The sequence below is a fragment of the Anomalospiza imberbis genome, chromosome 7, assembly GCF_031753505.1.
Source record: "Anomalospiza imberbis isolate Cuckoo-Finch-1a 21T00152 chromosome 7, ASM3175350v1, whole genome shotgun sequence".
Taxonomy (NCBI): domain Eukaryota; kingdom Metazoa; phylum Chordata; class Aves; order Passeriformes; family Viduidae; genus Anomalospiza; species Anomalospiza imberbis.
In genome coordinates, this window is record NC_089687.1 from 7,870,317 (window position 1) to 7,883,271 (window position 12,955).

Sequence of the window (12,955 nt, forward strand, 5' to 3'; positions counted from 1 at the left end):
TGAGGCAGTGTCTTCCTTCTTTTCCTAAATTTAAATTTGAATATTAATATGGTTTGCAGAAAGTAGTTAACTAAAAAAAAAATCAAATCTAATTTAAAAATTCATGGGCTGCATAAGTAAAAGCATTTGTGGAATATAGTTAAACATTCAAACCTAATTAAAAATACCTTACTACATTAAAAATGAGGGAACTGTGTTCATGATAATTATACTCTTGCTAATAAATTAGTTTTTTCATTAAGACTATTTGTTTAATGTTCTCCATTAAGCTAATAAAATGCTGAGAGATAATTTGGGATACATAGTTCTGTGAATTTTTCTTTTAGCCTAATCCGGTGTGTTTTAAGTCCTCCACTGATTATTTTTGAGTTGGCTGTGAGGCTTATATCCACTGAAAAGCTGCACAAGAGATGCCCTGAATCAACTACATAAATATATGTTTGAAATTTAGTTGTGTTAAAAAAAATGGTGGAGGTCTAACCAATGACTGTTGGTATTTATTAATTAATTTATTTATACATACATACACAAGCAAATGAAGTTGTCATCAGAGCTGATGAGCAAGGTGTGTGTGCATGTGTTGTGTGTGTACATAATATGTGTAACTATTTAGAAAATGAGTACTTGCCATGTCCAGGCGTTCCTCTTACTCAATGAGAACAGAAAAGTTACAGTTGATGGAGAGGATCAACCTTGAAATCTGGTTCCATGGATACCTGGACAATTAAGCTCCTTTAAAATATTTTTTTTGCGTTCCTTCTACCCCCATTTGTTTTTAGTAGGACCCAGAAAGTTCAAGCAGAGATAAGTTATTTCTTTTTGATTGGCATAGGTGGGATTTATGGTAAAGAAGTCCAGATGGCACACCCATCTCTTATCATCTTCTCATGAAAAAACAACAAAAATTCCCTGGTTCAGCCCTGAAGAGCTGAATCTAGGATAAATCTTAGACCAGTCATCATAATATTATTTTTTTCTCATGAGGAAGCAGATGCAAAAAGCCTAGTACAGTTAAAAGGTCTGTAATGTTTTTGCTACCCACATTGAATTAGGGTTGTTAGGCAACAGTTTAATTACAAATATGTTAGCTATTATTTGAACTACCAAGAAAGTAAGCATTAGAACCATTAGACAAGTTCTGTGTGATGATGAGCAATGCAAGTTGTTGCTTAGGTGGTCAGTATTAAGCTGAAAAAGGCAGCCAGGGAATAGTTTTCACCCTTTTTTACCCTCTTCCCATCATTTATTGTTATTATAGTTTTCACAAAATAAAAATATTTGGCGCATCAAAAGAAGAACCAGGGAGGGCACTGTTTAAATAGCACAACAGCAAATCCTATAAAAAAATACACATTTCTTGTATCACAGAACATATCTAGCATGTTAAAAATATATTGCTTGTATGCAGTACATTAGTAGCACTAAATAAATCTGTCTAAATATAACCAGTTTAAAAATGTACATATCAAAATATTCCCAGAACAGAACTGTATAGCATTTGGTGTTTGTAGCATCATCCCTCCTCATTTGCTTTGTATCTGAAGAATGAAACGTGAGCAGAGTGAAATGTGGAGGTTGTGTGAAGAGCCACGAGGGCTTTGTCTCTAGGTGTGATGTGTACACACATACACATGGAGAAAGAACCAGAGTGTGGAGAAGAGCATTTGAGCTTAAATTGCATCACTGGATTTTTCTTTTCAATGCCATTTTGCCCCTTCACTTAATTTCTTTCTCTTTTCTCTGGAATCTCATCAAGAAACTAATTGAGAGCGTAAAAGAGCATTGGCTTAGAGTACCTTTAATAGAGCTATTTTAATCAATCTTCAGCAGTGTATATGGATTCATATAAGACCTCCAATTAACTTGCACATTAACACTGGTTAAGCAATTTTAGATCCTTAACTTATCAGGAATGTTGTATGCAAGGGATTTGAGTAGCTGAGCAGAGTTTGTCATCAAACACATTTCATCACTGTGCTCTTATTATGCTGGTCACCACCCAGAAAAGGAAACAAATGAACTGAGAATGGCATTTTTCTGAGATTTTCCATTCTTTAAGCATTACTGTTATCTGCACATTGCTGTCTCCCAAGTTCAAGCAGGTTTTCTGAACAGAGAAGCACTTGTTGTCCCTGTTGAGAATTGAGGATGTTCTCTGTGTAAAGAAGCCAGCCCCATTTAGTTTTGTAGTGGCTTGTAACATTTGAATCTCTCTTTATGTGGCACATTATCACGTCTCTTAGTAGTGGGGTTATGAGGAAGCCTCATTTCTGAGCTGGTGCTTGAGTGGCCATTTCCAGAGCTGCCAAATCCAGTGGGGCAGCTGGCACAGAGCACCTCACTCACTGTCCTGGGAGCTGGAGCTGCTCCCTGCTCGTGCACATGGAGTACCTGATGCAACTCATCTTGGTTTTTCCAGCAGTTCACTAGCAAGATTAAATGAATTGATTCAGGTTTGAACCATCTATTTTAAAATGTTCCCCATCTCAAAAATTCTACTAGAACAAAATGGAATTATTTTTGTGCTTTCCTACTTTGGGAAATCACTAAATCACTTTATGGAAAATATTTTTGTGTCTTATGTTTGTTTCTAGGGCCTCATACATAATAGGAGCTTACTGTGGTATAGATAGAAAAATTCATAGCACCCACTAGCCTTCACCATGAAGGACCTGGATTATTTTACAGTGTTTTAGCCTTTTGTTCCCATGTTCTGCTTTCAGAAACAGCAAGGTCAATTCAAGTTCCCATGAATGAAATGAATGACTTTTCATGGGGAAAAGTTCCCATGAATTTAGTTCAGTTTTACTGAACTAAATAGGAGCTAATGCTTATTCAAAAGTGCCTACAGCATTTTAACCTGTAGTGCATTAATTTCTCAAAACTACTTTGTGTCCAGTCAAAAATGATTATAACAAGCCCTTTCCTTAATCAGAAAGATAACAATGAGTTTCAAATCCAATTATTCTGTTACCTGCTCAAAATTTCTGATTCCTGGCTGACATTATCATCATCATGCCAGGTTCCCAAGGATACTTGGTGGTGTTGCTGTCCTTGCAGCAAGAGGAGAGAATTCTCTGTAGCTTTGGGGACCTGGCAAAGGCCTTCATTTAAGGCTCACTGGTGACCCTGCTGCTTTTAAAAATAAGCCCTCTCTGTGGTCAGGTCCCCTCAAGTGAAGTGTCTTAGACGTGGATTTTGACCCTGAGATTGGGACAAATCTGTGCATTTAATTTACTGGAGAGGCTGTATGATACAAAAGCTCCTGAAATGAAGACCAATGAGCTTTATTGGAGTTTGTAAATGTGTGAGAAAACTGCACAGCATCACAAAACTCGGGTTGGTGGAACTGTGTGTGTGAGATTTATTTCTCAACTATACTCTTTGCAGAACTCAGGAAATATGAGCTTGATAAAATCTTTGCACTGCTTTACTGATGGTTTTCAGTCAGGCTTTGTTACCTGATGAACTCTGTATAAAACTGAACCCCGTTATCCCTGCCACACGTGTAACTGCAGGAACTTTGAAAACTGGTTGCAATTACCAGATACAAGGTGGCAATTAAAGGGGTGCATTCTTAACACAGACGTGTGTAATGTGCTAGAGACTAATTAAAGATGTGAGCACACAGATCACTAGGAATTGCCCAGGAATAGAAGTTCACTTGAAATAAGGTAATTAAGTTAATCTTCTGATAGTGGGGTTTTGCAGTAAGTGCATGTACTAAATATGAAAGTAAGGAACTTAAGAGGTAATTAAAAGTAATTCAGGCATTAAATTAACCTTCTAGCTATATGAAGTGGTAGTAATTACAGACATCAAAATTAGAATCATATTGTAATCAGATTAACTACAGTGTAATTTATGTACCTACATCACAGCCTATCTACAAAAGTCAAATACAAGGTGTTGGTTTCCCAGCAAACATTAAGGCTTCAGCTGGAGAGCAATCTCCAAACTGGGAGCAGACATCAGTACCCCAAACCTGAACAAAGCTGCCTGTGCTGGGGATATGTACCATTGGCAAGAGCTGCACCCTGGAGTTTCCAGGAAGGTCACAAAATTCTCCCCAGATTTCACAGTATCCCTGTGCTGTGGGTGAACTTTGCAGGCTCCCTGGCAGAGCAGGGGTTACAGCTCTGTGGAGACAGGCAGAGCCTCCACTCCTGCTTTCTGCAATTAGGCTTCTCCACATCCCTCTCAGGAAAGTGCTACTGGCTCATTAAGGCTAATTGCTGGCAGACACCTGATTCCCTCTGAGGCCAAGGAGAGGAGCCAGGCTGAGGGGAGGGCTCTGGTGGCTGAGCAGGAGTGCCTACCAGGCAGGTGGATGCACTTTTAATCATTTCTACAATTGACTTACAGCTACAGGAAACTTGACCTTTTCTTTGATTAGAATCTGAGCTGATGAAATTCCCCTTTTTCCCTGCAATCAGTTGCCACATGAATTAGGCCATTAGATTTGTGGATCTACCTGTCTGCCCCAGGCATGTTGTTAATGCAGCTGTGATTAAAGTAATTTATTACAAATTATTGGGTGTGAAAAGGGATCTGATACTATGAAGTAATATTTTAAAAGAGACATTCTAATAGGCACAGTCAGTGTCATGCTTTGTTTTCAATTATTTTATCTCTAGCAAGACCAATAGATTACCCACTACAGGCTTTGTGTTATAGGGCAACTTGTACATGATCTGTGAAGCAAATGGAACTAAAAAAAAATCTGATTGCATCTCAGTCTTAGCAGAGGCTGTACCATTTTCCAAGGTTGCAGGAGCAGATTAAACACTATGCAGTTTGATTTCTATGTATTCCTTTACACTAGAGTCAAGCATAAATCATTTTTCATGTCAGGAAAGGTTTCTTGCATGTTATTCTTCTTTTCTCCACTTTTTCCTGTGTCTTAATTTATTTCATGTATGTCCCTACATAATACTCAACTTTTATTTTAATAAAATGAAATTTTCATGTTGAGCATTTAGCTACATCTATTTGTATGTCAGCAAGAAGTCCAGCCCTTGTCCCACCATATTCATTCCAGGGAGTTTTACTGTAAACTTGGCAAGTTTTTGGCTCGAGGCTGTTCCCATGCATCCAGGCATGCTGAAAGCAGCGGGAGGGTGCAGGTGTACATCAGTCCTCATATCATCAGTCATGCCTCTGAAGGTTGATATTTTTTGGGCTTCAGACATTTTGGAGGGTTTCTATGGATGGGTGCAGGCACACCTTTGTTCTGCTCTGTGCAGAGGGTCCGGGACGCCGTGGCCACGTCGATGCCTTTGTGCTTCCAGGACTTTTCCTGCATGGTTTGTTATTGACTTGAGCTGGAAAGATGAGAATTGCTGTTTGTAATTACACCACTGAACTGCTGGAATTGCCTGAAGGATAGATTGTATATCACACTCATGGCATTTATTACTTTTCCATCTGAGTGGAAAAAAACAGCAGAATGCTGTACAAGTCTGATCAAATCACACAACTATTCATCAGCAGTCATGAGTTAACACATAACTTATACAAGACTCACTGAAAAGTGTGAATTTTACTTTAAAACCTGTTTGATTACTACATTGTGGGCCATCAGTGAAAAAGATACTGTCTCTTTTTGTAATTGTGGATTAAAGTTAGGAGATAATGGATAAAAGAGCAAAGAATTAGAGAAGAAAGAAAATGTATTTTTGATTCAAAGCTCTAGTTAATTGAGTAAAAATGTGCCCCTTCAATATTTTCCAAAAGAAAGAAGTCTTTGTACTTGGGCTGAAACTGCTTTTATGAGTTGGAAATCTGTCTAACAAAGCTGGGAAGCAGTTATTAAGTCTTCTCCTAAAAGATTTTTTCATAATTCCTGTGAAATTCTTAGACATCTTTAAAACAACCTGTCTTATTACTTGTTGACACTTCAGGGCCATTTTTATGAATGCAAATCACATAAATATATATATTATTTTGTATGTTTTGATCATAAGGACTGATAAGGACATAATCTTCTTTGTTTCTCATCTGAAAAAAAAAATTCTTCATATAGGGATTCCAACTTTCTTTCCAATCTTATTGGTCAGAAAAATGTAGTTGTTTTAAGACCTTGAAGAAAGCATAATGACTTTTGATAGTGAAAGGCTCTATGATTTCACACCATTTTAATCAAAAGTACAAGAAACTGACTCCTTTACTGGGGAGCTGTGAGGAAAAAAATTGGGTCACAGGATGGTTGCAAAACTGGACATTGCCAGAATAATAACACTCAAGTTCTTGCAGTGGTTTAGAGGCATTTGGCTCCTTATGGAGCCCTGGAGCTACAGGAAAAATGTGTCACTGAGTCCAAAATATCTTCACTCCACATTGTGGTGGGACGAAATTGAACTGATTCTAGGGAGTCAAATGCAGTCTACAGAACACTTCAAGATGTTAAAGAGAAGTAGGTAACATCATTTATTTCCAAATAAACATAAGCAGTGACTTGGTCTTTCTCCTTTAATTTCTAGATCATCTTATTGCAGCACTAGAGAAAACCTTAGTGCAGCTGTGTGCTGTAATTTGGAGTGATGGATAGTAAATTTTTGAGAAACTTGAATTTTACATGAGAAATAACACAAATGGACACTCCCAGCCATGCTTTTCTAACAAACAGCTGCTCCCCTTAGGAGTTAGATTATACCTGTTTGTCCTTGGAAGCACTGGTGGGTACCTGGAAAAGCTGTAGAGCCAGGAAGCAAATTGTCAGGGGCTTTTAGGAAGGACACCTAAACACCTCTGCTCTTGTACCCTGCAGTGTTAAAGAATTTATAGTTGAATGTTTTGAGTTGATTTCTGAATAGCAAGAAAACAACATTTCTTAGTTTTAGGGACATCAAGGTCTGCAATTTAAACTCTTCCTCAGAATTGTGACAGCGTATCATGTATAATGGATTTTATTTTTTTAAATTATGTAAATTTCAACCAACTGATACTTGAAATCAGGTTTAAATTTTCAAAATTCAAAGCATTGTCTAAGAGTTTTTACTACCATCTTAGATACAGCTGATGCAGAAAGAGTCAAGTTGTGGGTGCACAGGCTGCATGTAACTAATGGTGCAGAAATGGCTTTGAAGTCAGACTTAAAGTCAGAGTTGCAAATTATCTACTTTGTGTCCTTATCAGTGTCTTCACTGCTCCAGAGCCAACAAGCCAGTGCTTCAGAGCTTGCCTCCCAGCACATTGATCTGAAAGTGGGCAGCCCCTCATCAGCCCACCTCAGTGTTGTGCCCTGTGGTGACACGGATAAGGGGCACTGCAAGGCCCGTGTGGATCCACACGAGCCCCAAAATCACCAGTCATGAGCAACAGTGAAGTTTATGGACAGTCTGATGCTCAGAGATGACACTGCCATTGTGGGCCCTGTGGAGAGGTGGAATCAAATGTCAAGGCTGCTCTGGGTTAGTAGCTGCTCCAGGGCAGCTCAGTCTGGGTTATCCCCCTCTCGTGCCTGCCTCCGGCCCCTCAGACCAAGCTGGAACATGGGGTAGCTGGGGACACTCTTTGTATGGTGTGTGAAATTGAGTTGAGTAACTTCCTTTCATGCAGCAGTGAAGAGTAATCCTGTTCCTAAATGCCATCACATGTACGTTTGTTAGGTGACCCCGCTGGTACAAATAAGGCAGGAGCCACTGATCACACCCAACCTCTTTCTTTCTGACACTGTACCATAGGAAATAAAGCCTCTCTTGACTGAGAGCTTTGGATACCACGTTAGACTGCTGTCAGGTTTCTTTTCTGCTTCCCATTCCAGCGTGAATGGCTGACTCTCGTACGGCATGACCTGATCACCAGGACAGGTCAGCCAGAACAGAACTTCAAATTGGGCTGGATGTATCTTGAATTTAATTAACTCCTGCTGTTTAGGCCACTTAGGCCTCACTTTCTGAGCTGAATGGTTTACTCTTCTACTTTCATCTCTTCAGGATGAGAAGCTGGGTCCAAAGACCAGCGAATTGAAAGGGCTTCAGGAAACTTTGTAGCCTGTTTCAGTAACAATGTGGGGAGGGACTCAGAAAGTTCCTTTTGAGCAGCTACGCGCCAGGTGAGAGCAAACTCGAAAGCGGAGGGCAGGACAACTGGGGTGCACCATTCCTTAACTTCTGTTCTTGGAGCTGGAGATGAATAAGGCTGGCTTCTGCTCTCTGCTCCACATGCAGCCCAGACTTTCCAGTAGGGAGCAGAGGAATGAACTGAAATGGGTTAAAAGGATTCCAGGTTAGTTAAGGTTCTCTTGATTCATCTTTGTTCTGTTCCTTACTAGAGTCACGACTCAACAAACCCGTGTAACCAGTGGTGCTTTTCAAGTCTCAAGCAGGAGAAGGTGGCCCTCCTGCCCCCAAATAAAGAGCTGTGTTGGCTCTTTAGGAAGGCTACTCGTGTGTATTTGGAGGACGATGCTCGCAGTTCACGCTCTTTGACCTGTCATGTCTGTTGCTACCAGATGGGTTTGGAGGGTGACCATGATGGCCCTTGCAAGTTATAAGTGGCCACATTGATGAAAAGAGATGCTAGGATAAAGACAAGTATTTTGCTCCTCACACAGGGCTGTTGTCTTAATGTAACACGTTATCTTCGTTAATTAGCAGAGTTAAACCCTCAGAAGAGTTTCCCCAGGTTCTCAGGAGATGCTCTGTGGCTGAGGTGGCAATTCAGTGGCTCTGCAGCATCTGAGGTTTCTGATTCCTGTAGAACCCCATCAAATGGGTCAGAGCAGGAACAGCCTGTTTCTCTCCATAATCCAACTCTGCTTTGGAGACATCCTTCCAACTTTCCCACTTTGAAACCAAATTTTCAGTATCCATATTCCCAATCAAGAATAGGTGTAGGTTCTTATAGAGCCTGAATATTCTGCCTCTCCCACAGGGATTAGACCCATCATTGACTGAGCTCGTATAAAGCTGATAATTCTTTGTAAGGGATGGTGTTTCTTTACAGTGAATAAATAAGTGTCTCTATTTTATCTTCACAGTTATGCAAGGTAACTTCCTTTTTCATAGATCTTTTTGCATATTTTGTGTGATTTTCTGGTGCCACACATTCTGTGCCATGTGTCTGTTTCTTCCTCAGTATAAATGTTTCATAGCCACTTAAGAAGTACAAAAAGAATTATTGTGTGCAGCTGAGCTCTCAAGGGCAATAATCTAATAGCAAATGTGTGGATGAGAGAGAAAAAGACTTGATTATGCATTTCTAAACCATTATGACAGATAACAACAGATAGGAAATGTTTTTAACCTATGAAGCTTAATTAAATTTTTTCTTGCACTGTAAAATGCTCTGGCCATGGTCCAAGAAGGACTTGTGTGCAGATGTCTCCTTGCTCAGTCCCTGGTTTCTCCAGCATGACCTGGAGAAACCTTTTTGGAGTCCAAGAAGGACTTGTGTGCAGATGTCTCCTTGCTCAGCCCCTGGTTTCTCCAGCATGACCTGGTTTCTGGTTGCACGACCCTCTGTTGGGCAGTTTGCTGTCCCAAACACATCATGGGAAGGGCTTGGAAGAATCAAGCTGGAAGTTGGACACTGCTTTTAAATGTTGTGGGATATAAAAAGTTCTGTCAGTACTGGTCAGTCAGGCCTCTCCCTGTCGCCTTCAATGTGCATCAGCTCCTGCCCAGCTCCCTGATGTGTCTGTGTTGTGCACTTGCATCTCAGAGCAGAGATGGGGACACGAGCACAGAGTGGACAGAGAACAAAGGGCCACTGGGACCAGCTCTGCCTCCTGAAGGAAAGCCTGTGCAGGGCTTTCTCTTTGCACAGAGGAAGAAAACAAAGTGCTTTTCCTCTTAAAAAGGCCTCCTAGAATTTCTTTTTCTTTAATATTTTACATAAATTATATAGTTTACTTTGAATCATCTTTAAATCTAACATGCAAATATTCTCAAAGCAGGACCTGGATGCTCTTCTCAGCTGTCAGGGAGACCTTCCTTCCTCAGTGCTCCTGCCCAGGCACTGTGGCACATGGCATCCTTTCCATGTGAAACAGCTTCGGGGGGACACAGAAGGATTTTGTGGGGTGCTCAGAAATAAATGTTTGCCACTTGCTGTGTGTTACGTCCTAATAATGCCTTAGAAGAACCTGTCCACCACCGAAAAGAGAAATACACTGAAAATCTACTCAGAGCATACTAACTCTGCCTTGCCTTGACTGTAAGCTTTTTAAAAGTGTCTTCCTATACAAAATTCCATTTTTCACAAAATACTTCTACATTTTTCCCTTCTGTGTGAGATACCTGGACAAGACAAGTGCAAATGTAACTAAAACAATGTTGTAGCAATTGTATTGCGTGATTTTTCAAGGATGTGTAAAGGGTGACTTCTGTCATCTGAATTTAAATCAGTCTTACTGCAAAATCCATGCCCAGTACTTTGTCTGGCAGAATTGGTGATGTGCTCTCTGGTTGGTGGGCAAATACTATTGTCTGTAGTTTGTACCTGTGGCCTAAGATAAGGAGCTGAACTTAATCTGAGAAAGTGAATCAGTAGCAGAACCAGAGGCAGAACACAATTTTTGTGTATTTATGTTCCTCATTTATGTTCCTCATTCAGCTCTGGAGAGCTGAAGTTTCTCCAGAGCTCAGGATGCTTCTACCATTAGTGCTGCTGTAATTGTACCACTGAGATGATCTCTGCAATACAGAGTATTGTACTTTATAGGTAATTTAACTGCTGAGGGAACAGCAATGTTGCAGTAGAGAAGGAAAATGTTAAAGAAATTAATTGGAAATACATCAGGAATCTGTTAAATGTGGCACTTCCTGTAAATCTTGAGCTATGTGGAAAAACTGTCATATATGTGCAGGGCACATCACACTTCAAGGAAGTTAGTCGTAGAATAGTGTGAAGTTTGACAAAAGGGGTTCTGAAGTGCATTCCAAGACCAGTTCAGGGAGAGGGAGAATAACATGAAAAGTGTGCTACAAAAAATCGAGGTGAATTCTGCTCTGCATTAGAATGAGATATCCAATGGGTGTTTGTAATGTAAATGGAAATGTAAACTACACAAGAATTTTTGACAGAACAGGCATAGAGAGATGCCACAACTTATGCCATTCTGCAAAAACAGGGTTTAAAAAAACAATTTACAAGAATTGTTGCTACAGCAATTGGAAATCACAGCATAGAAAGACTGGCAGAGCAAATGATCTCACAAGCCTCGCTTCTTTGATTTACAAGATTAAATACACTTGAGAAAAGCATAATTTCCCATACAGGAGATGAGAAAGAGGATGCTGTATCTGATGCTGAGCATGTTTATTTAATGGCAAATAGATGTCTGTACCAGTGGTCTCAAAAGAGCTCTTAGAAGAAAAGCCCCCATGGTCCATGAATTTTTTTTCCTTTGGGAAACTTCTGCAATGTGTGACTTTGGTTGCATGTAGCGTGGGAGGTGTCACCAAAAAGTAAAATGTGATTTTAATGATTCCAGGCTTACTAAAATGTATAGGTACTGTATTTTCATCTGAGGTACAGAATTGTAAGTGTTTAATTAAATTCTGAAAGCAGTGTTAGGGTATGTAGTGGGTAAAGCAAAACAGAGCTGCCCAGGTCCAGAACTACACACAAGTACTGATGTACCACAATCGGTTACAACATCCTGATCTGTGACTTGGAGAAGTCAGCACTGGCTCAATGTGAAGTGGGAAATTTTTCCTATTTGTCATTTCTGTTTCCTGAGCTACCTGCTTATTGCTTATCCTAGCTGTATTATTCTGGAAGATCAGGAGGAACATTTTTCTTTTCAGGTTACGGGGATGCAGATTGTAGCTGTGGAACAAATTCAGAAGCAATTTGTTGGCATACTTTAACTTGCACCAAGTTTTGTTTAGTGTTACATAGTCAGCTAAAGACAGAAAAAGAGCATATTAGATTTAATTTAATATCTTTGTTGATGAATTGAAAGATGCAGAAAAAGTTTTATGGAATCATATTTGTCTATTTTGTAAGGTTTACATTTGTTTCTTGTCAGAAAGTACCAAAGTTTATTGTTGTTTACTTTAGAGACAGAGTAGTTAGACATATTTTTCTGTTCAGGCAAAAGTTCATGTTTTGCACAAACTGCATAAAAAATGCAAATCTGCTTTTATAGGTTTGCCATCGAGGTGCTAAAGTTCAGTCTCTGAGTTAAATTGTACTGCACAAGGCATGGCAAGAGCACAGAAAATAAATGCAACAAGCAGTGTAGGAACAGCTGTTGCAGAAGATGGATGTTTTGCTGTAATGATGTTGCTAAGATTATTAATTTATTTAATAGAATTCAGAAAGGATTCATCTGTTAGCTGTCATGATTTTATCACTGGGAGTCTGCAGGTTGCCATAGGCTATGGGCATGCTGTGTGCCTGTTAACAACATCCAAGGGGGGTCAGCTGACAAATAGCTTTGTTTATTACCATTTGGTTTATAGTTCAGGAATCATTTGGAATGTCCCAGCTAACATTTGGTCCCTCAGTTTCCTAATATTGCTGACACCAGCTGTAACAGCAGCCTTTCTCTTCTGCAAAATCCTTCTTCCTTTGATGAGCTTGTTCCTGTAATTGGTTGAGTTGTTTTTTTCCCTGCCTAGATTTTATTAATGTTGGTATTGCAGGGGTACCTGCAGGCCAGTTTTGACCTTGCTATTCTAGCCGCCGTTTGTACACATCACAAAAACATATGTTGGTGTTAAATATCTTCAGTTTGTGTTTAAGATGAGATATTAGGTGGATGAAAACAGCAGATGCAAGGGCTAAAAAATTATGAGAAATTATCTTAATTAGGTGAATTTGTAGGATGCCATGGATTTGTTTGCTGCTCCTTTGCTGTTGTTTTAGGGTTTGGTGTTTCTGTCAGTCTTTCAATAGCATGTAGCAAACTTTTACCACTGTAGCCTCTGCCTTAAAGTGTGCTGGTCTTATTTGGAGGCAGAGAGGTGAAGGTCATGGTAATTTATCCTTATACCTGTAC

General features: G+C 39.7%; 1 protein-coding gene across 2 annotated transcripts in view; it reads left to right on the top strand.

Annotated features, from left to right (window-relative positions):
* Positions 1-12,955, top strand: part of DPP10 (dipeptidyl peptidase like 10) — a 444,603-nt gene that overhangs the window by 120,443 nt on the left and 311,205 nt on the right. Inside the window, exon 1 of one of the 2 annotated variants that reach the window (XM_068195263.1) lies at positions 7,930-8,056. The exons of the other annotated variant lie outside the window; for it this stretch is intronic. The gene's annotated coding sequence lies outside the window, so the exon portion shown is untranslated. Of the gene's footprint in view, positions 1-7,929; positions 8,057-12,955 lie in introns of those variants that run through there. 2 annotated transcript variants of the gene reach the window in all.